The following is a 22,889-nucleotide window of genomic DNA, read 5'->3' as shown; positions in this document are numbered from 1 at the left end:
GCCTGTATCTCCATTTTACAGATGAGGCAGCCAAGGCATAGAGTGATGGCACAGCTAATAGTTGAAGTCTGTTTCCTGAGCCTATGCATATGGTTAGGTATATAGATATGCAGATTTATAGATATATAGCTATCTGAAAAGGTACAAAAGAAATTGTCATTGCCTCCAAAGGAAAAACAAATAAGTAACATGCATAGGGTGAGTGGGTTGATCTGTTGAAATTTCTTATATGTACTTATATTACGTAATCAAAAGCAACATCAAATCTGATCAAACAACAACAACAAAACTTATTTTCCTGGAAGAAAGTTGGCATTCAAGTGGATAAGCACTTACTTGTGATCACTTTTATATACCATCAATAAAACATGATTAGCCACATTCTGTTTTCTGCAAATTAATTCTTGTTAAAAATCAAATTCCAATGATCAGTTAATTACATTTTAATTCTTCTAGCATATTGTTATACTTTTTTGCCTTTAAATAAAAATAGATGGGTTTTATTCAGATGCATTGACGTTTATGATTCTACAAACGAATCCACGCTTTATGAAATCTCATTCAAAAGTTGGAAATTTTACAAAGCTCAACTTTACATTCTGGATTTCAACAAAGCACTATCCAACAGGCTGCACGTAGTAGGTCAGAAAGTAGTGACTGTGTTTCTTTAAGAGCTTTAGTGACATCAAGATGCTCCGCTTCAGTTCCCAGCATCAGTATTCGCTCATTCCTTCTTCCATCCATTCTTTCACTGGTGCACAGTGTTAATGAGGTCCTTTCAGATGTCCAGTTTCCCTCAGGTCATGACAATCTATGGAGAATTATGGGAGCAAAGAATGGCATTTGATCAGAATAACACAAAAGCAGTTCTGTTAACCTATTGAATTCCGGGAGTCCCAGCTGCTCTTCGCTGTGGATGAAACTGTGGGCATGGCAGGCTCTGCAGTTGCATAAATGCCAGGCATTCCTTTAGACTCAGATGCAACTTAGTTTAGGTTTATATTAGATCATTGAATCATCATTTTTGTAGCCAGCTGGAGTTTTTGGCTATGATATGTAAACAATTTTTGGATGAATCATGCTGTGGTCATTATAGACATCTCACCTGACTAAATAACTGGATCCGTTTTTCAGTTTTATTTTTAGAGTAGTTGATTATTCATTGGTTAGCATGCATAACCTCTTCGTGCCTATAGATGCCTAATAAAACATACATTAATAAAATATTTTGCAGGCGGGGAAAACAAATTGTGTGTCTGATTGTCACGGGTGGCACTATGTAAAATGGCTATGACCTTGGGCTCTTGGGTTTGCCTGCTTGAATTCGAATGCTGGGTTTTCTCCTAGTTAGCTCTGTGTCCTGGTGCAAGTTAATTAAATCTCTCTAAGCCTCAATTTACTCATTTGAAAAGAGGGTTTGTCACAAGGATTAAAGTAGATAATGTGAATAAAGCTCTCAGCACAGTGCATGGTGTTTGGTAATCACTCAATGTTAACTCTTATTTTTGTAGTTGATACTCTTGATGTTCCTGAAGGGATATGCAGGAGGGCAGAGAGATGCAATGATGTCAGCACATGCTGGCATAACGTAGAAACTCAAATGGCTGCTCCGTAAGGGTGGGTTGCGATAAGAATTTCCTCTGATAGCTCAAATTTCTTGTCTCACATGCAAAGTTTTCAAGAATATGTTTCTAATCCAGACTTAAGTCCAACTCCTTCCCCACACAAGCCTACTGCTTTAGTCAGAAGCCTCTACGCAGACTCATCTCTTTGAACTTCCCTTGGGGAGGAATGCTAACCCTTTTTAAACCCAATTCAGATTCCTTCATCCTTCAAAGCTGGTTCAAGCTTCTATGTCAGTGACGTTCCTCCCCAAAATTATATCCTTCCATTCCCTTCCCCAAATGCCAATAGAATAATTATTTTTGCCACACATTTTGGTGGTGTATTAGTAGTGTAGGCTGCTGTGACAAATGAGCACAAAATGGGTGATTTAAAACAAATTTATTCTCATAACTTTTCTAAAGATTGGCACCTGAGCTAACAAATGTGGCCAATCTTCTTTTTTTTTTTTTTTTCTGCTTTATCTCCCCAAATCCCCCCTGGTACATAGTTGTATATCTTCGGTGCAGGTCCTTCTAGTTGTGGCATATGGGACACTGCCTCAACGTGGCCTGATGAGCGGTGCCATGTCCGCACCCAGGATCCGAACCAGTGAAACCCTGGGCCGCTGCAGCAGAGCGCGTGAACTTAACCACTTGGCCACAGGGCTGGCCCCTATTCTCTTATAATTTTGTTGGTCAGGAATCTGACATGGGTCTCATGTGGCTAAGACCAAGGTGTCTTTAAGGATTTGTTCCTTTTAATTGGAATTCCTTTTCTTGCTCATTCAGGTGTTGGCAGGATTCATTTCCACGAAGTTATCAGACTGAGTTCCCCACTTCCTTCCTGCTTTTTAGCTGATGGCAGCCTTAGTTCCCAGAGGGCTCCCTCAGGTCCTTGAATATGGCCTCCACTTCTCAGAACACCAATGGGACTTCCGATCCTTTTCATGAGTCTTTAGACTCACTGTTTTGCCTTCCTCTTCCAATTTTAAGAACTCATGTGATTAGATTGGGCTCAGAGGGTAATCTAGGATAATCTCCCTGTCTCGAGACCTGTCGCCTTAGTCACATTTTCAGAGTTCCTTTTTGCCATGTTAGGTAGGGTGTGGACATTTTTGAGGAACCATTATTCTAGCTACATATTTATTAAAATCCATTTAGAATTTTAATTACACAGTCATGCCTGACTTACATGTGTTTTTCAATAGTGCCAGTCTTGCCACCCTGTCAAGATTCCGGATGGTAGGGAAGGATAAGGGGTGACTCATAGTTCTTCCATAGCCCTAACCTGATCCACCCCAGGATTCTCAAAGTTAGAGAGATGGTTGAGAAGCCACTCAGGCAGATTGCTGAGTCATTGATTCAAGAGAATCTTCAGGTTTTTAATTTTATATCTTAAATAGCCAAATTTATAAAGGACTTATTTTAACTTGGAAGACTAATCTGTGAGGTTCCTTCTGTAACAGACTCTTCCCTAGACAAATGCCATGAACTTGACCGTGCTTGGACTGATTTAAGTAACAGGTGTCATGATCTTGAAGCTGAACTTGAAGGTTTAGTTTATTGGCTTAGCAGAAATGTTTGTCTAATAGCATTTATTAAAATCATGCATTGCAGCAATGGCAAAGGAGAAAGTGCTCTTTTCATGACAGACTTTTATTATCCAGGAAACTGTTTAAATGTCCTTCATGTTTAACATAATAATTTTATGAGTGGGGCAATTATTATTTCTCATCCTAAGCAATCTCTTAAAATTTAGAACTTCCCTTCTGAGCTTTTTCTTCTGACATTCCCTCATAATTATTCCTACTTTATCCTGTTACTCTAAATTTGTGAATGAACAAATTTCAAAAAGAAATTTCTAAGCCTTTACACAAGTTGTTTCCCTTTTCTCCAACTTTATTTCTTCTTCCCATTTCTCACCAGGAAAGCTATTTTTTTTTTTTTTTATTTTAAAGATTGGCTCCTGAGCTAACATTTGTTGCCAATCTTCCTTTTTTCTTCTTCTTCCCAAAGCCCCCCAGTACGTAGTTGTATATTCTTGTTGTAGGTCCTTCTGGTTCTGCTATATGAGACACCAGCTCAGCACAGCCTGATGAGTGGTGCCATGTCTGCGCCCAGTATCCCAACCGGCGAAACCCTGAGCCACCGAATCAGAGCGCACAAACTTAACCACTCGGCCATGGGTCTGGCCCCTAGGAAAGCTTCTAATTGTCTGTTGAAACCCCACTCAAATTCTTTTACAAAGAGGTCTTCCTTTATCCCTTCCCACCTGCATAAAATACGAAGCACGCCAGAATTCTTTAGTATCCCTAGAGACTAGTGCCATATTTGACACTATAAAAACAAAATATATATGTATCAATTGACTAGTAATAGCTACCATTGAACAAATAAACTGACAGGGTTACACATCTGGGCTTTTGGTATTGAATATAATCTTAATCAATTGCTGCTTTTTTTTTTCCTCCCATATGGTTAACATAATTTGGTTTTGCTGATTTGCTCAATGTTTTTACTAATTCTTTAGATTATGGGATCTGATTGACAACTTTGGGTTTAGAGAAATCTTTCTTCTGTTGAAAACCTAGCAAAAACATGGCTCTGAAGCATTTTTCTGGTAGAACAAATGAATGTTAGATATATCCAAGGAAATAAGAGTGGAACTCTTTAGCTCAAAGCTGTTAAAGAATTCCAGTGTTCAACTGACCTTATCTATGGCTCCAAGGGTCCATAGCATGCTGAATCCCACCTTCTACACAGTGTAGAAATGGCCTGAGTCATTACAAAATAGCATTTATCACTCTGTGACCAGTGGCAGACCGTGTTTCACCATATTATCTACTTTTGATTCTAGTTTAAATTTAAAAAAAAGTGGCTTTGACCTATTACTCAAGTATCATTTTGCATCTTCCCAATGCAAAATAGATCCACTGTTTGCTTTTTCAACGATTTTAAATTCCTTCATTAAGTATTAATAAACTTTACATAATCACTAGAAGGTGGAATGGGGTAAGAGGTCATCATATAAAAATGTTTATATATTTATTCACATATTAGTCTCTGTAGAACATTCTGTCCTGAGGCAAATCCTCAATATAATAAAATCATTTAGGAAAAAACAACTACCACTAGCCTACACTTGGCAAGTGATCACGGATCTCAATATTGTATTCTCCCGGAAACCAAAAAAAGAAAACCGATCTCAGAAAGGCCTGTTGTTTTGGCAAGCAGTGAAATGAAATTGCATTTCTACATATTGAGTAGCAGTTGGTACTTTATAAATGGTTAATGCTGGTATGATTCCAAGAGGCATTAGAAATATTAGAATTGGTAGCGCATTACAGCTCAGCAATTCTGCACATAACCAAGAGTTGGGCAGCATCCATGGAGAGTATTTATTACGTAGCCAGGCACTTGAGAATATGTTTCTGGAAGCAAATGAGATGATGATGAGGGAAATTATGTAATGAATGGTGCCAAAATCAGTATAAAGAAAAATTATTCTTTGGGAAAAGCAAATGCTTTTAGGCATGGAAGACATTTCTAACAATCCATCTGCTTATAGAAAGTAGACCCTGTTCAGATGTTAAGAAAACCAAAAGGATATTAGCAAAGGCTATAGAAGGACAAGTGTCTAACTGATATTTGGTCATGTTTTCCTTTGAATCCCTCAGTTTGGAATTTGGTTATACATATACACACATATATGTACATATATATATACACACACATATGTACATGTGTATATATATATCATTGTATGATTTCAGATTATTGAAGCTTTGTGTGTGTGTGTGTGTGTGTGTGTGTGTGAGGAAGATTGGCCCTAAGCTAACATATGTTGCCAATCTTCCTCTTTTTGCTTGAGGAAGATTGTTGCTGAGCTAACATTTGTTCCAATCTTCCTCTATTTTATGTGCGATGCATCCACAGCATGACTTCACAAGTGGTGCTAGGTCCCTTTCTGGGATCCAAACCTGTGAACTCTGAGCCACCGAAGTGGACCACACAAACTTAATCATTATGCCACCAGGCCGGCTCTAATGAATCTTTTTAATGAGGACTCATCCTTCTTTTGGACTTCCTGTTGAGTTGCTCCTTTTCCAATCCCACAAATTCAGAGATACACTGAACTGTACATCTTGCCCCATCATTCCTTTGAGTGCTTCAAAGCTCAGCTGCTCTCGTGGCTTCACTGTCAATGTACCAATACCTAGATGACTTGATACTGTTTTCTCTGGGACCAAGCTCTCTCCACTGCTTTTGCTCCGCATATTCAACTGCCCATTTACCATCGCCATAATAAATTCCCACTATCATCTTTCTTCCTCATGAAAATTTCTACTCTGGATTTCCCCATTAGCCTCTTTCTCCCAGGCGCCCAGGCTCAATCCTCTAGTCTTCTTTATCCTCTCCTTTCTCTCACTTATGGTAAATGCCCAGCCTCCAGAATCTGCCAATGGCCCCCAGATTCTCCCTCACATCTGTCTGATCTCTTTCACTGCCACATCTCTAGCTTATCGCTTCAGACCTTAACGAGAGCAGCAGTATGATTATTGATCTTCCTGGCTTTACTCTTTCTCTCTCCTACTTTCTCCTCGACATTACTACCAGAATATAGATATTTGCATGGGACAACCCCCATGTCAAAAAAATCTTCGGTGTTTTCTCTTGGCTTGCAGGATAAATCCAGACAGCTTTGCCTGACATTTATCAAACGTACACGTTGAACTCTATCCTTACTCAGTATGTTTGGGGAAAGACTCCAAATTATTCTGTACTTTTGCTCACATGACTCATCTTTTCTGGAATGTTCTTCCAGACACATCTTTATTTATCAAAGTCATACCCTTTTCCGTAAACAAAATTCAAGTCTGATCATGTTTGAAGAGCAAAAAATTAATTTCATTCAGCTTAAGTTGAAAATATTTTTGAGAGTCTAACTGCCATTATTAATCAGATCCTTCATTTCCTTCATGCAGGAAACTTTATCATGCACTAGAAGCAAACTGTGGGAGAAGTAGGGCAGTTGTTTTCTGCATCTTATGTGGGAGGTAAGTAACTTGTATGGCATTTCCTGAGTGGTGGTTGGCAGACGACCAATGGTGGGTGGCTTTGAGAACAAACCCTAGATCCTTTGACTTCCAGTCAATATCTCTACCCTATAATATGAGTGCCGGCACCATGGCACCCATCAAGTGCAGACACATAGCTATCAGGCAGCCTGGAATTCAAACTTGGCTCTGTCACTTATTAGGAATGTGAAGTTAGACAAGTCAATTAAAACCTCTGCTCCATTTCCTAATCTGTGAAATGGGTCCAACAGGTTTGTTGTGAGGTTAAACAAGTTATGCAGATGAAGTGTTTAGTGCAACACCAGCAAAGAAAGCCCTCAATGATGCAAGCAGCTGTTATTGCAAAACCAAGACTGGATAAAATCGAATTCTCCAATGATTAAAAGAATGACACCCCCCAAATACCAGTGGCTTAAAGGTGGAGTTCATTTCAGCTTTATATCTAAGATTACGTCTATGCCTTAACTGAATAAGACTCAAGGTGCTTTCCTCTCTCATTCTAAATGAGATGGGTTAGTTATACCCCCTGCAATCAAATATGATTATGCAAGTCCATCCATTCATTTTATATTTGGCATGTATTCCTTGGGCAAACATAATTTCAACAGTATTTTCTTGGTGGTTAACAGTGTTTTAGTCCTATGACTGAAATTCTTTCTTTGTTCTGTACATCTCTTACCAGTCCAGGCTAGGAAAATTAGAGCCACAGCTCACACACACTTTCAAAAAGCACTATTTCATATCACAGATCATTACTCAGCCTGAAAAGTCTGCAATTTAATTATTAGATTAACCACACTAATCATTGCCTTGAGAACCAGCTGCCCAATTACCAAATTGTACCAACAGAGAGGAGTCACATTCAGCTTTTGGAGAAATTCTAAGTGACATACAGCAGTTGTCCATAAGCAGTGTAGGTAATGGCTAAATACTTACTCTGGGCTCAGACTATCTGAATTGAAATCCTGACTGTAATTTACTTCTGTGGAATCTTGAGCACGTTACTGTACCTTTCTGTACTGGTTACTATTTCATTTTTCATCTCATCGGATTATTGTAATATATAAATGAAATAATGTGTATAAATCACTCAGCATAGTTTCTATAATATGAACATGTATAACTTAAATATTATTAGTGTTATTGTTATCATTATTATGATTTACACAAAGATGTGCTCTCTCTGATAGCAGCTTCTAAATTCTCTGTCCTGCCGATTCATGGCATTCTCTTTTCTTTTTCTCTCTTTTCCTCAAGTAGGCTAAAAAGAATTTGAAGTTCCAAGTGGGTAAACCCAAGTCTATTGGAGGGCAATCTATTGGGTGGACAGTGGTGTGCTGAAGGTCTTACTCAAAATGTGCATGACTAAGAATGCTGGATATGGAGCTAAAAGACTTGAAAATAATCTGAGTTCGTGCATATAATACCACATTGCAACAGCTGCCAGGGATGATATTTAAACAAATATCTACTGATAAATGACCAGAATGTTCTTTGCCTTTCCATAAAGGGAATCTTGTTAAGTGAAGTGGATAACTCTTGGGAGTGAAATAAGATTTGGCAAATCAATGCCCTTCTGGAGAACACAATCGTGCTTTCTGGAGCTAGACCACAGGCATTCAATTATTTAGAGGGACTTTCTGGCGCCCAGCCCATCAGCCCTTGGATAGTGCTTTAGAAGTCATGGGGGTTGCCTATCTGAGCTGCTAAGAGGGAGAATGTTCTCTGTCAGACTTTAAATGTGCAGCACACAATGCCCTGAAGTATCTCCAATCATCCTCTGGTCTAGCCTTTGCCTTGATTCTGTAGAGATACATAAAGGGAAACACTTGTATGCAGAATTTACAGTGCTTTCTATTATATGAAACTTCTCCTAATTTAGTGTGCCTCTTTGGTAACATATATTTCCATAAGACTGTATCTGTTGTACTAACAAAAATAATTATCAATTAGAAATGTGACAGGACAGGAAAAATAATCATTATCACTTTAGGTACATATTTTTGGTGGTCCACAAAACCCTCGCACATATGAATTCACTTGATTCTTTTCTTCTTCTTCTTTTTTTGGTGAGGAAGGTTGGCCCTGAGCTAAGATCTGTGCCAATTTTCCTCTATTTTTTGTACGTTGGATGTTGCCACAGCATGGCTTGATGAGCATGTGTAGGTCTGCACCCAAGATCCAAATCCATGAACCCTGGGCTGCCAAGGCAAACTGAACCACTATACCACCTGGCTGGTCCCAAGTTCACTTGGTTCTTATAACTATCTTTGATATTTGCCAGGTGATTTGTCAAGACCATGCAGCCAATAAATGGCAAACCAAAACTTGAATCCAGGACTTTAAATTCAACATGTTTCATAAAACCTCATTCTGCCTAAGCCATAGATCATATCACCCATAGATTGTAAGTTTAAAAAAAGGACCCTAAATATGTAATTGGATATTGTTTTTCATTTATTTACTAAGAGTGTTTTTGAGCACAGAATATGTGCCAGTTTCAATCATCTCTCCTCCTCCCTGATTTCCATGCTCTCTGCTACCTGCCAACCCCATGCCCTCCACTCACTTTTCCTCTCCCTTTCAGTAGGCCAACAGTCCTAAAACCACACTGAACAGGAAAGAGCCTTGCAGTGCTTAATAAAATGCAGACATCTAGGACTTTATCTCCTAGAGGTTGTGATCCAGGCAGTCCGGTACCACACCCTGAGAAATCTGGCACTCAACTCCAGTCCCAATAACTATGACCGTGGATCTTTGCCTCCAGGTAGATTCCTAAGCCAGCTATTTCCACACTACCACCACTCCTTACTCTCTATGTCCTGACCTTCAAGGACACAAACCTCCAAAACTGGATCCTCCTCTCCCTCTGTTTTCCACCCCATCCCTCTTTCTTTGTCTCTATTCTAATATCATGAAACGAAACACTTCCTGAGAAAGATAAACCCAAACTCCACCTACTGCAAGCAAAGATCTATCAGGTCAGTGTCATAGCTATTAATTATAGTTCATTTATTATTGGCTTCAGAGCACCTTCCCCAGGAGCTTAGCCTGTCTTCTCCTGGGCCTTCACCAGTTCCACCTCAGGGTAATGATATTCTGGAGATTCTTTTTAGGTTCTATTGGAAGGTCCACGGAATATGTGGCCTTTAATGGGTGTTATGCCCTACTCAGAGATGTATGAAATTGTCAGCCTTGACTCTTGGATCACCCCCAATTCTGGTTATAAAGTCTCCCAAACCAGAGATCTGCCATGTATGAGAAAGTATAAGACAGTAACTTTTCAAAGAAGACCAAAGGGTCTTCTCATGTTCTCTTCCATGACTGGTTTTTAGTCATACAGCTCAGATCATAGGTCCTTTATCACTGTGTTCTGCCAGGCTATAATTAAAATTTTTGTATATGTAGCTAATGAACTGAAATCACTGCTCCGTCTTCAGGTTGTATCTCACCTAACTGCCAAGCTGTGGTCAGTCAGAGAAGGAATACATCAGCAACTTCACTGTATCCGCTGGAGGGATTAAGAGTCATTTACTATACACCTCATATTAGGATATCCCAACATGGGCTGTTGGCATCTTTATGCCTGCTGAATCACAGCCAAGTCCTAGTCTGACAGAGTGACTTGGTGATCTGACTTGATTTCTGCCTTCATGTCCCAACCAGGTACCCAATGGAGCTATTTTGGACCTTACCAATGATACCCAATGACTGGGATGGGAGATGCTGCACCTTCTTGACTTTGGCTCTAACCTACAGACTGAAATCCTATTTTTAATATGCCACTAATCACATGTGACTGCATAGACCAATCCGTACCAGGCTAGAGGTCTTCATGTTCATTCTTCAGATATACCATACATTAGAGAGTCTGGCAGTCGTTGTGGGATCATGTTTTAGACCCAGGTCGGCCTCTCTGAATCCTAACCCCACCTAGCTTTCTCTCCCTTCCCAAGTACGTAAAGTCTCAGGATCACTCTCATCTAGTTATACTGAGTTTTGAGTGAAATCATTCATCTTTCACCTATGTCGCCAGTAGACACCATTAATTTTTGACTAAAGGTAGTCATGTTACTGGGGTCTGATATCGTCTGTAGAGCATGATATGGACATCTTTGAGGGGCTATTTTTCATCCTACTAAAGTGAGATTTTATATTGTACACTGTTTTTGATAACACAGTTGACTCTTACAAGATTCATCATCTAGGGCTGGCCCGGTGGTGCAGTGGGTAAGTGCGCTCATTCTGTTTCTCAGCAGCCCAGGGTTCACCGGTTCAGATCCTGGGTGTGCACATGGCACGCTTGGCAAAAGCCATGCTGTGGTAGGCATCCCATGTATAAAGCAGAGGAAGATGGATATGGATGTTAGCTCAGGGCCAGACTTCCTCCACAAAAAGAGGAGGATTGGCAGTATTTAGCTCAGGGCTAATCTTCCTCAAAAAAAAAAAAAAAAGACTCATTGTCTTACTCTTCATCTGATTCCATTGAAACCTAGAACACTTACAAATTGGATCTGCCAAAAATCTCATCTGGACCTCAATGGAGCTCAATGTTCAATATATAATAAATCATTATGTTTCCTCTAAAAGGCAACTCTTTCATATATCAGCAGCTTAACAGTTGCTTCTCTGTAGTCCACCCTATCTCCCCTCTTCTCCCCACAAAGAGCAGTTAAGAGATTCTCAGAGCACTTTGACAACCCCCTCATATGACTTAGATATGAAAACACAATTACAATTATACATGACTCCTTGTACCCAATTAAAGCAGGATTTACCATAATGTCTCCATCGATGTGCCAAAGTCCTTTTATGAAGTGATCTACACAAAAATATATTTAATTTTTTCATTATCCATTTCAATCCAGTTTTAGATGGTTTCCAATTTCAAGTAAGTTGTTAATAATGGCCATCCTGTGACACTTACAGTTAAAGGTGGAGAACGGGAGATTTGCCATTGACACTTCCGCTTGTCTCACTGTTACCTAACTTGCCCAGTCAGGATCAAAAAGAACCTGTTCCCGTCAATGTGAGTTTCCCCAGCTGGGTTAAAATGGATTTGCTCGGTAAAGAAAATTGGAATCTCATGGCAGTTTTGTAAAGAGGTTTTGAAGATTAAATGATCACAGAGTACAACAGGATTAGATTAAACCTATGTATTTGACACAACTGCTTAACACCATTAGTGGAAATAAATGGACAGAAAACTTTTTGATTTATTAAAAAAAATCTTAAATTCCAAGGTCAAGTCTCACTCAGCACTTCCTCTTGCTTGTCTATAATTTCCTGGTTGCATAGCTGCCTCTGACTGCCAATGCCTTTATTTCATGGTCACGTGGCAACTGATGGTAGTTTAAAATGATAACGCATTCCATTAATTTTTACTGCCACTGGTTGATGGGAAAACCAAGAAAGAAACATAAGTCTGATATAGACACTTAATGACTCACGACACAAGGATAATATTAGGTCAGCTGCAATAGCAGCTCAAAGATTTAACTGAGAAATGGGACCTGCATTTCTAGGGGCATGTGCCAAAAGGAGGCCAGAGCTCTGAAACAAACCTAGGACTCCCTTTCTTCTAGGAAGTTCATGTTCTCACCATTAACTGAGAAAGAGTTTACAATGAAAAAGAAGGGGGAGGGAAACTTCTAGTTTACAATCCTTTCCCTTTTTTCTTTTCACTCCTGTGTAGTTAACCTCGAATAATTAACTACTTTCAGATTTTTGTTCCTGAAAAACAGGGATTGTTTCCTGTGATTTTTTTCTAAGTTCTGTAAAGGTGCTTCTTATATACCTACCATAAGTGTAACCAGGTTCAGCCTTGAGTTGGGTTTCTGATACCGGTCAAGAAGCTATGGTTGGGGCCAGCCTGGTGGAGTAGGGGTTAAGTTCGTGTGCTCTCCTTCAGCAGCCTGGAGTTCACCAGTTCAGATCCCGGGCACGGATCTATGCACTGCTCATCAAGCCATGCTGTGGCAGGCGTCCCACATATAAAGTAGAGGAAAATGGGTACAAATGTTAGCTCAGGGCCAATCTTACTCAGCAAAAAGAGAATTGGTGGCAGATGTTAGCTCAGGGCTAATCTTCCACAAAAAAAAAAAAAAAAAGACTAAGCTTCTTCTAGAATGGCAGTGAAACAACTACTGACATATTTTGTTATATAACACCCTAGGAGTTCAGAGCATGGTGTAGACACATTCTACTTCTGACTGCTTGGAGTTTAAAGGGCATCAAAATTCTTAATCAAGGTCAGGCAACAGTCTGAAGCTATGGCTATTCTGAAACAAGTTGGCATCAGAGAACTCGCATCACCACTCGCCTGTATCAGGTTGCAGCTCAAACAGAATAAGATCATGCACTAGATTCCCTGAAATAATAATGACAAAGAGTTAGCTTGCTTCTGTCCCCAGTCATGCCTGACCTGTGTACAAAAGAGAGAGCATTAGCCTCCCTATTATTACCGTTCTCTAATTTCCTGAAAGAGAAAAACCTCTTACAATGGAAACTTTAAGGCTGTAATCCTGTTAGGAACAATAGTGAAAATGATCCTGTTAATGTGTTCTAAGAATCTTTGCACTAGGCACTAGATAGCCCAAACCTCTTTTCAGTGCTTCTTTTTTTCTGTTTAACTTCCTTTGGTCATCCCTTCACAGGGATATCTTTCTAAGTTTCCAGTTCTCTCAAAGCATAGATCAACAAAAGTGACAATGAGAAAAACAAAAGAAGATTACCAGAAGGGCAAGTCTATTTTTCATCTACATCCCTGTCGAAATATCACAGCACATAACATAACAAATTGAAAGCTCTGGTTGGTATTCACAGATAATTTCTAGCCCTTCAGGTTAGTTGTACTAAATCATCAGATCATTTCCTTTCAGCAATGAGAATTAACTTTACAAGAAGGAGATTTCTAATGGAGGAAGATGGCAGGAAGTGAATCTTCTGTCCACCTCAGCTGGCTAAAATGGCAATGCTTTTTGCTCTCAGAGATGTGAGATGCTGATATAATTGTTAGAAACTTTAAATGATACTTAAGACTTAAATCTTCTAAACTAATTGACAAGTTGCTTATTTACAAGGCAAATGGTAAAAGAGAAGGTGACAGGTGTAGAGATTCTTAGTTAATTTCTTAGCTATTTATAGTGAATTACCTATTCAATTAAATAGCAAACATTTAAAAAATTTCCTTGGGTTATCTTTTTAAACAGGTTAATCAAATTCAACATGCCACTCTGTGACAAATTTCAGAATTAATCTGGACACAAGTTTAGATGAAGTGCCACTTCTGAGTAAAAGAAGTTGGCTAGGAGATGTAATTTTGATGCTGAAATTTGAGCATGCTCTTGGTTTATTTAAAAACACCCAAGTCCACATGAAAATGTTATATCCTGAAGCATTCTGTATCCATTTATGCCACGGTTATAAGAATAACATTCATATAAAATGCTAATATGCACAAGAGTAGCAAGAGTCTGTAGAGGAGGAATTGGCAAACCACAGACCATGAGCCACATCTGTCCCACCACCTGTTTTGTTGTTGTTGTTGTTGTTGTTGTTAAGGAAGACTCACCTGAGCTAACACCTATGCCAGTCTTCCTCTATTTTGTATGTGGGTCGCCACCACAGCGCGGCTGACGAGTGGTGCAGGTCCACGCCTGGGATCCAAACCAGCGAAACTGGGCCACTGAAGTGGAGTGTGCCAAACTTAACCACTATACTATGGGGCCAGCCCCTACCACCTGTTTTTGTAAATAAAGTTTTATTGGCAAAAAGCTACAGTCATTTGTTTATATGTTGTCTATGGCTACTTTTGTATTACAATGGCAGAGTTAAATAGTTGTGACGGGGACTATATGGTCTACGCAGCCTAAAATAGCCAATATCTAGCACTTCACAGAAAAGTTTACAGACCCCTGTGTAGAGTTCTTGAGGGTGTAGCATAATGTTTGTTTACAATTCCTCTTTACCTTGGGCACAGAAGATGACAGTAAAGCCCCCACATCTGTGTCTGTATAATTGAGGCAGATAGATGCATTGGTTCTCACATGCCACGTAGAAGTGAGTGGGCATCACAGATGATATTAGTCCATTGTCATGGATTTTATTTCTTCTTGCAGCCAATATTTTACATTTCCTGCTGTTACACATAGGGAGTTTACAATTAAGAATATAATTAGTTGAGTATATGGAGTAATCAGCCCTCTTTTAGATAAACAACTCAAACTGCATATTTATACTGAGCTAGAATCATCATGTATTCATGCCAGCAATATATTGTTATTGTGTGTAATAAGTAAGCTGAGCATCCTGGAAGACTTTAGATAATGGCAAATCAAACTCTGATCCTAAAGTCAGGACCTCCTTCCACTGTTTTTCAGACACAGCATGACTCACCAAGGCCAGCACAATTGGGTAATTGCTGACACTTTTAGACTTTTAGATCTACTCAGGGAGACTTATCTTTCTCTACTATTTTATCCTGGTGAATATTATTGAAACTGCCAAGCCTTATTATACACATACATTTAAGCAATTACGGATTCCACCTGCTTCACTCCAAGTCTAAGAATGGTTGTTTAAACAACAAAGTATGAAGCTGTCATTAAAGCTACACCAACAGTAAACACAGAGATAGACCAGAGGTGATTTCAGGTGCCAGTAGGAGTGACCACTCTGCATAGTCGAGCTTTGTTTCCTTTTGTTTTTAATAATTTATAAACACTTTCATGTACATTATCTCATGTAGTCCGCACTGTAACTAGGGGGAGGTAGGGCAAAGATCACCATCTATGGGGACAGTTCGTGGGTGACTCACTTACTCTCCAACACTTTATAGCGAAATTATGAAGAGTCAAAATCCTATGGAAAAAATTAATAACTCATAGAATTCAAGAGACTTTCTGTTTAGTTTGCAGAATTACATGTTTAATGATCTTTGAAATCATATAGCTAGGAAGTGGCTAAGCTGGGATTCGAACCCAAGAAATACGGCTTCAGAGCATACGCAGTTAACTTCTATACTGCTTCAAAATAACAAAGATTTATTTAACAATGACTGGGTATTCACATATTAAACACACAAACCCCATTTATGGAGCTTCCCTCTGTGCCAGGCACTGCAGGAAAGATGGAGCTCTAAGAGCATTACCCAGAAATGTATTTATTTAGTGATTTCTCACCTACTGCAATTCTTATGGATGTTTGAAGAAAAAGAACAGAGTGCTACCAAACATAGCAGGAGGTCCTGACACTTCAGAGGAAGCAAATTTTCTAGTGTGTCTTGAAAGACACGTAGGAGTTTTGCGGAAGATTAGGAGGAGGGAGAGGCACAGGTGCAGAAAGAACATTCCAGGCAGAGCGATCAGTAAGTGTGAACACACTTGCCTTAATCATGGAAAATACACATTCTCCATGAATTGAAACTCGACCAAATACTTGGTTCTTGACATACATTCTTCTTCTGGCTCCTTCTCATTTATTTCCTTCCCCTCTCTTGCTATTCTCATTTCTTTTGCAGGTTCCTTTTCAGTTTCTTTGCTGATTTCTTAACGTTGCTGATGCTCAGGACTCTGTCCTTGGACCTATTTTTTTTCCTCACTTTAATTCTCAGATTGTATCATCCACTCCAAGGATTTAATTACTATTGATATTCTAATAAGAACCAACTCTCTATAGCCAGATCACAACTCTGTTTTGAGGGCCAGTCCTGTGTACTTGGCTGACTACTGGTGGCTCTGTCTCCTTCAAAGTCTTCCAAGTATCTTAACCTCCAACTGTCCCCAAAGAAATCATTATTAGTCCCCTCCCAAACTGTTCTTCCTCATTGCTCTGCATAAATGGATTAAACCAGAGACCTGAGCATAATTCTTCACAACTCCTTTCTTTTAACACAGATTTTCCCCCTTAATGCAGTTCTTTGAATTCTGCTTCCCAAGTTTCTCTCAAATGTGACACTTTCATCCATCCCCATCGCCATGACATTGTAATGCTACCCGTGGCAGCTGTGTAACTATATTACCCTTTGCTAATCCATTCTCTACACCAGTCAGAATAACCTACCGAGAATGCAAACCCAAGTATGTCATTCCATGTTTACACTTACATTGCCTTTAGGATAAGATGGGGACACAGCCCTCCATTCTCTGAATCCCATCTACCACCACTTTAGCTCCATTTCTTGTCACGCTAGCATTCCATATCTTCTCAACTATGGATCAAGCCATACGCTTTTTAACCTAAGTTTGTTCTTCTACTACTTCCTCCCATTCCGTTTTGCTTGACTATCTCCTACCTATCCTCCATGCCTTGGACTTGACCTCAGGACGCTTTTTATTACTCTGTACCTTTAGTAGGTCAAATTGTTCTATTACGCCTCCATAGCCCTGTACTCCCCACAACATTGCATTGATGACATTTTATGATACTGACTATTTAGTTATTTATAAATACAAGACACATATCTCTCTAGCTTATTATAACTACATCATCTAACATAGTACCTGGTATGTAGTAACCATGTAATAAACATTTATTGATTTACATGAGTGAATGTTATAACTGTGAGAGTCATCTATTTGTATTCTCACAGAATAACATGAGCTTTTGGATGAGAAGCACAAATTTAATCTTGCCTTTGTCACTTATTTTCAGTATTGGTTTTGACAAATTACTTAACTTCTCTGAATCTCAAATTTAATCTGTAAAATAAGCATGATAATATCCAACTCATAACACTGTTGTAAAAATTAAAAAGGTCCATAAAGGACTGGGCACATTTAAGTGCTTGACAAATGGGAGCTTTTAGCTGATTAGCTTAGTGTCTTATGAAGTGGAACTTACATCAAATGCCTATGAGTTTGAAGAATATTGGTGTGATCTGGTATGACATACTCCTTTCTCTGCTACTTAATTTCTTTAAGAACTCTCTTAATTTTAAATTTGATTTTCTGTACTATCCTGTCCAACCTTCCAAAGAAAATCCACTCTCAAGGAGTCACCCTAGATACCACTTGTCATTCTTAAGTAGAACTTACTTTGTTCACCATTCTGTCTCATTTGCTGGTTAGTCACTGTCCTAGTCTCCTATTGCTGCTGTAACAAATTGCCTTAAACTTGATGGTTTAAAACAAATCCAACTTAATATTTTATAATCCTGGGGGTCAGAAGACTGGAGTCAGTCTTATGGGGCTAAAATACGGTGTCAGCAGGGCTGTGTTATTTCTAGAAGCTCTAGGGGAGGACAATTTCTTTGCCTTTTGCAGCTTCTAGAGGCCACCTGCATTCCTTGGCTCATGGTTGCTTTCCAACTTCAAGGTCAGCAAGGGCCAATCAAAACTTTCTCATACTACATCAATCTGACATTGATTCTTCTGCTTCTTTCTTCTATATTTAAGAACTCTTGTGATTCCATTAGGCTCACCTGGATGATCCACGACAGTCATTTATTAGTAACTTTAATTCTGTCTTCAAACTTAATTCTCCTTTTCCATGTAAAGAGACATAGCAGTAAGTTCTAGGGCTTAGGATGTGGACAAGTTTGGGAGAGCATCATTCTGCCACTCTGTGCCAGGCAAGTTCTTTATTGATGTAAGTCCAGTTCATGCTCCAAGATGTATGATGAGGTAAGTATTATCAATCCGTTTCATAGCTAAGGAAAAAGAAGCTCTACAATTTGCTTTCTCCCTGGTCATGACAGGCCATTGGCAGAACAGGGTTCTGAGCTTCTTTCTGCTGCCTGCCGTGAGTTCTGTGTTCTTTGCATGAGGCCCTGAAGCCTCTTGTGTGGGACCCTTCTGTCTCTGTCCTCTCCATCCTTATCAGGCACTGATAACAGGGGTTTGTCCCGTTCACTGAGATGAATGCATCTGTGTCGACACTCAGTTTGTTACCTGAGATACGTTTTACTCCCTGCTCTGGACCAACAATAATGAGGAACCTGAATAGTCAAGCCAACTCCTGTTTTCAAATAAGAAATTTGAGCATCTCTTGCATACATACACACAAATCAAAGTCTATAATTTGTGAAAATGAAAGCAACTTTAAAGACTGCAAGTGGAATGGCTGTTTTGAATACACACCTGGCTACCCCAAAAAGGCCTCTATTTCTTTTGCTTCTTAATGCCAGTGTAATATTGGAAGATTTCTTGTACATGAATGAAATGACTCCTCTCTTATATACTGAATTCTATTGCAAATGTCATTGGTATGTATTTCAATGTGTTTGACTCATTACGGAGGTGTTTAATGCCTGTGTTTCATGAATCAGATGTTACTATGTTAATAAGATATGTGCCAATAAAATTCTAGGTCTGGCATTTTTTTTTTAAATCAGAAAAATAATGAAATCAGTTTTACTGAGTGACACCTTACAAGCAATCAAATTTCCTTTGATAAACCCGTGCATGTTTTTATGTGTAGGGAAATGCTAAGTCATATTCCTACACCTACCTACAAGGTAATTCTGCAGATTAAATGAAGTTTGCAAAGTTCAGAGTGACCTTGGAAGGTAACCAGGCAGAACTGAAACTTCCCTTGTTCCGCCGAATCCGTTACGATTTCTGTTCTAATTCCTTTATCAAATGTTTCCTTTCCCATGGTACAGATATGGTGCTAAAAGCTTTGAAGATAGACTTTGTTTTAGTCCATATTTCCTGTTACGCTTGAGATCTGGGGCTGTGGGAAGGCAAAGAGAAAAAAGGGAGTCAGGTTCACAATTATTCTACTGGACCTTAGACAGGTTTCATCTTTACTTCAATCAAGTTTGCCCAGTAGAATCATACTAAAATTATTTTCTTTCTGTTTTTTCTTCAGTAAAAGAGAAAGAAATAATGTCTCATTGCACTGGAAAATATACAAGTCCTCTTGCAATAATAAACATAATTCATTCTCACTCCGGCAACCGGTGAGGTCACTTCCTGGTTGCTGAGCTTATAGGTTATTGAAACCACTGGGGTTTTGTTAAAAATAGCCATCTAATAAATCTGCCCCTTCTTTTAATTAGGATAATAGTGATAACTTTTTAATGGATTGTTTTCTCCCTATTAGGGCAACTGTAAAAAATCCCCAATAATGCCTATGTTGTGTAGAGTTGAATGGAATTGAAAAAACTCTGCTGGAATTCAAAATTAATTGCTGTGGATTCTTAAGAGAAGGTTCTAAGTGACTTCAGGTTACTGACAGGGGCTAAGTCAAGATAGCACACTGTTTCCTTCAATGGGTTCCAACTTTTCTAAAGCATTGGACAGTCCTAAAATAAACACTTCTCTTTAAATTCTATCTGAAAGAGAAAAAGCCATTTTCCCACATTTTCAGGCCAAATATAGATGTTGCCCTCATTTTACACTTCAGGAATATTCTAAAAATTATTAAAATGAAAGTAAATCTGAATGTCCTACAAGAGCATCTGGGCACTTTCTTATTGGATGGAAGCAGGTGGTGAAACTTAAAGTTGATTTCTTATACAAAATCACTAGATTCCCTCTTTGTAAGTAATTATGGCAGCTGTAGAATAATCATAAGGCACTGGACCTGAAGTCAGAGTTCCTGGATCTGGCCCCTCGCAATGCCTCTTACACATTCGGGTCTTGGGCAATGGCTAACTCTCTTGACCTTCAGTTTCTTCATTTGTAAAAGGTAAATGATAGTATTAATCTCACAGCTTTTGTATGACTTACATGCATTTAATATTAATTGAGCAACTAATAAAAAAATAGTCTTGGAAATTTAGCTTTATTGCTCTCTTTCTGTGCATTAGGCACACCTGTGACCTAGAATGAGTTACAGGTGTGCCTAGATATTCATCTTCTCTGGCCCCAGGGAAGCTCGAATACCCAGGCAACTTGCCTCTGGCCGCAAGCAGGAGCATCTTTTCAATGCAGTGTTTGGTGTAAATATAACCATTGTTTCAGGGTTCCAAAGCATAGAAAAGATTGGGAAGCATAACTAATACACATCATATCAATTAAGTTATTACAACACATTTTAGAATTAAGAAGATGGAAGCTGGGAGAATTTAACTAAATTGGTCCAAGTCACCCAAGTAGGTAAGAGGTGAAACTGTCATCTGACACTAGGTTTATCTGATTGTGATGATGTATCAACCTGACGGGGGTAAGGAATGCCAGATAGCTGGTGAAACATTATTTCTGAGTGTGTCTGTGAGGGCGTTTCAGGCAGAGATCAGGTTTTCAATCAGTGGACTGAGCAAAGAAGATCTGCCCTCACCACTGTGGATGAGCATCATCAAATTCATTGAGGACCTCAATAGAACAAAAAAAGTGAAAGAAGGATGAATTTTCGCTCTCTCCTTGAGCTGAAGTCTCCACATTCTTCTGCCCTCATACAATGGAGCTCCTGGTTCTTAGACTGTCAGACTCCAGAACTTATATCAGCAGTCCTCAGGTTCTCAGACCTTCAGCCTCAGACTAGGGGTTACACCACTGGCCCCCTTGATTCTCAGGCCTTTGGACTTAGAGTAAATTATACAACTGGTTTTCCTGGTTCTCCATCTTGTTAATGGCAGATTGAGGGAATTCTTAGCTTCCGTAACCGTGTGAGCCAGTTCTATAATAAATCTCTCTCTCTCTCCTGTTGTGTCTGTTTCTCTGAGGAACCCTGACTAACACACTAATCAAGGCTATGCTATTTACCCAACTCTATTGCAATTGTCATTAGTAATGTTGTTTATCAAATAATTCCAGCTTGTCCTTCTTTAAGGCATATTGTACAATTTCACTTCCTTGCCTTCTAGAGGTTAGGTGTGGCCAATGACTTGCTTTGGCCAATTAAATAGGAGGAGTGACATGATTCAGCTCTAAGTAGAGGCTTCAAGAGCTTCCTTTCTGGTTGTGGCAGTGATTATGAAAGCCTATGTTGAGAGAATTCCTCCATCAACCCAACTGTCACCCAAAGAGACCACACCAAATAAAGCCATCTTGTGTAGTACATGTAATGTGAGCAAGAAATGTACTTTTGTTGTTTTGTTAAGACACTAAGTTTTTGGGGATGTTTATAACCACAGAATAACCCAGTCTCCCCTGAGACAATTATGCTGCTGCCAAATATGTAGTAAGCTGTCAGTGGTATGTGGGCAAATCATGTTTTGGAGGATGGAGGAAGCCCTCATTGGTAATGTTGGGTGAATTTTGTGGTGCAAATCCTTCCACTATGGCTGATTTCAAGCTACTGACATGATGACACTGAATGTACAGTTGGGACAAAACGGACAAAATCAACCCTGGCAAGCCAATGGGATGCCAGTTCCATTATACTGCTGTCTCAGGGTTTATGGTAGTAAGCAAAATGGATGTGACTCCTGATTTCACTGAGCTTGCAGCCTAGAGAAGCAAAATTAAATGTGATAATAGAGAAAGATGTACATACGTGTGTTCAATTTTATCAAGAATATAGTGACTGAAGAAGGATCTCTTCTATCCTTAAGTGCAAATCTTTTTTAACCTGGCATCCATCAAGAGGAAGGTGTTAGGATTTTTGCCACATGGCCTACCAACAACTAGATGCCTACTGGAGTCTACATCAACTCCAAGCTATTGATTCACTCCTTTTGAAATAAGCACCAATCACAAATTTAGCTAGTTCTATTAGAAATACACCGTGCACTGATGTATACTGGAATATTTACATACATTTTCATGACACCAAATTCTCTTTTGGATCAATCTAACTTTCCCTGACACCCCATTCTAAATAATGACTCTTTGAAATAAAAATTTTAGGGAAAATGTGGAATACTATGAGTAAATGTTCAGAAACGTATGATTACTATATAGTCCTCTGTGGCAGAGACTGGCTAGATGCGTATCAATCCTGTTCTATTTTTCTGGACACACTAGAAGATGACTTTTTCCAGCCTCTTTTCTGATAAATTTGAGATTAGGAAAGCAGTGATGTACACCATTGCCAGATCTGTCCATACACGATTTCCCTTGCTCTCTGTTTTGCTAGTTGGCTGGCTGAACGTAGAGGATTCAGTAAAGGTCTCCAAGTAGTGGACTCTGGAAACTAGTGGCACCGAAAACAGAGATGTTTAGATCATGGGTGTCAGCCTAGCTGCTAAATGCCAAGTGGACTATGCGCTGAATTATTTTGCATTATTGTTGTAGTTATAACAGATGGTGTTAATTACCCTGACTGATATCTCTTCTTATCTGAGAATATATTATATTTACTTGGAACTAAAAGGTTA

General features: G+C 39.2%; 1 long non-coding RNA gene across 1 annotated transcript in view; it reads right to left on the bottom strand.

The window, feature by feature from the left end:
- Nucleotides 1-386: 386 nt before the first annotated feature.
- The window catches only part of LOC111775765 (uncharacterized), a 52,141-nt gene continuing 29,638 nt past the window's right edge, over nt 387-22,889 (bottom strand). Inside the window, exons 4-7 of the long non-coding RNA XR_002811745.2 lie at nt 19,133-19,357; nt 14,653-14,822; nt 12,484-12,655; nt 387-811 (exon numbers count right to left, since the gene is read on the bottom strand). This is a non-coding gene — a long non-coding RNA (uncharacterized lncRNA). The remainder of the gene's footprint in view (nt 812-12,483; nt 12,656-14,652; nt 14,823-19,132; nt 19,358-22,889) is intronic.

The sequence above is a fragment of the Equus caballus genome, chromosome 11 (assembly GCF_041296265.1).
Source record: "Equus caballus isolate H_3958 breed thoroughbred chromosome 11, TB-T2T, whole genome shotgun sequence".
NCBI classification, from domain to species: Eukaryota; Metazoa; Chordata; class Mammalia; order Perissodactyla; family Equidae; genus Equus; species Equus caballus.
Note: the sequence above shows the minus strand (reverse complement) of the source record. Positions and strands in the feature narration are given on the sequence as shown.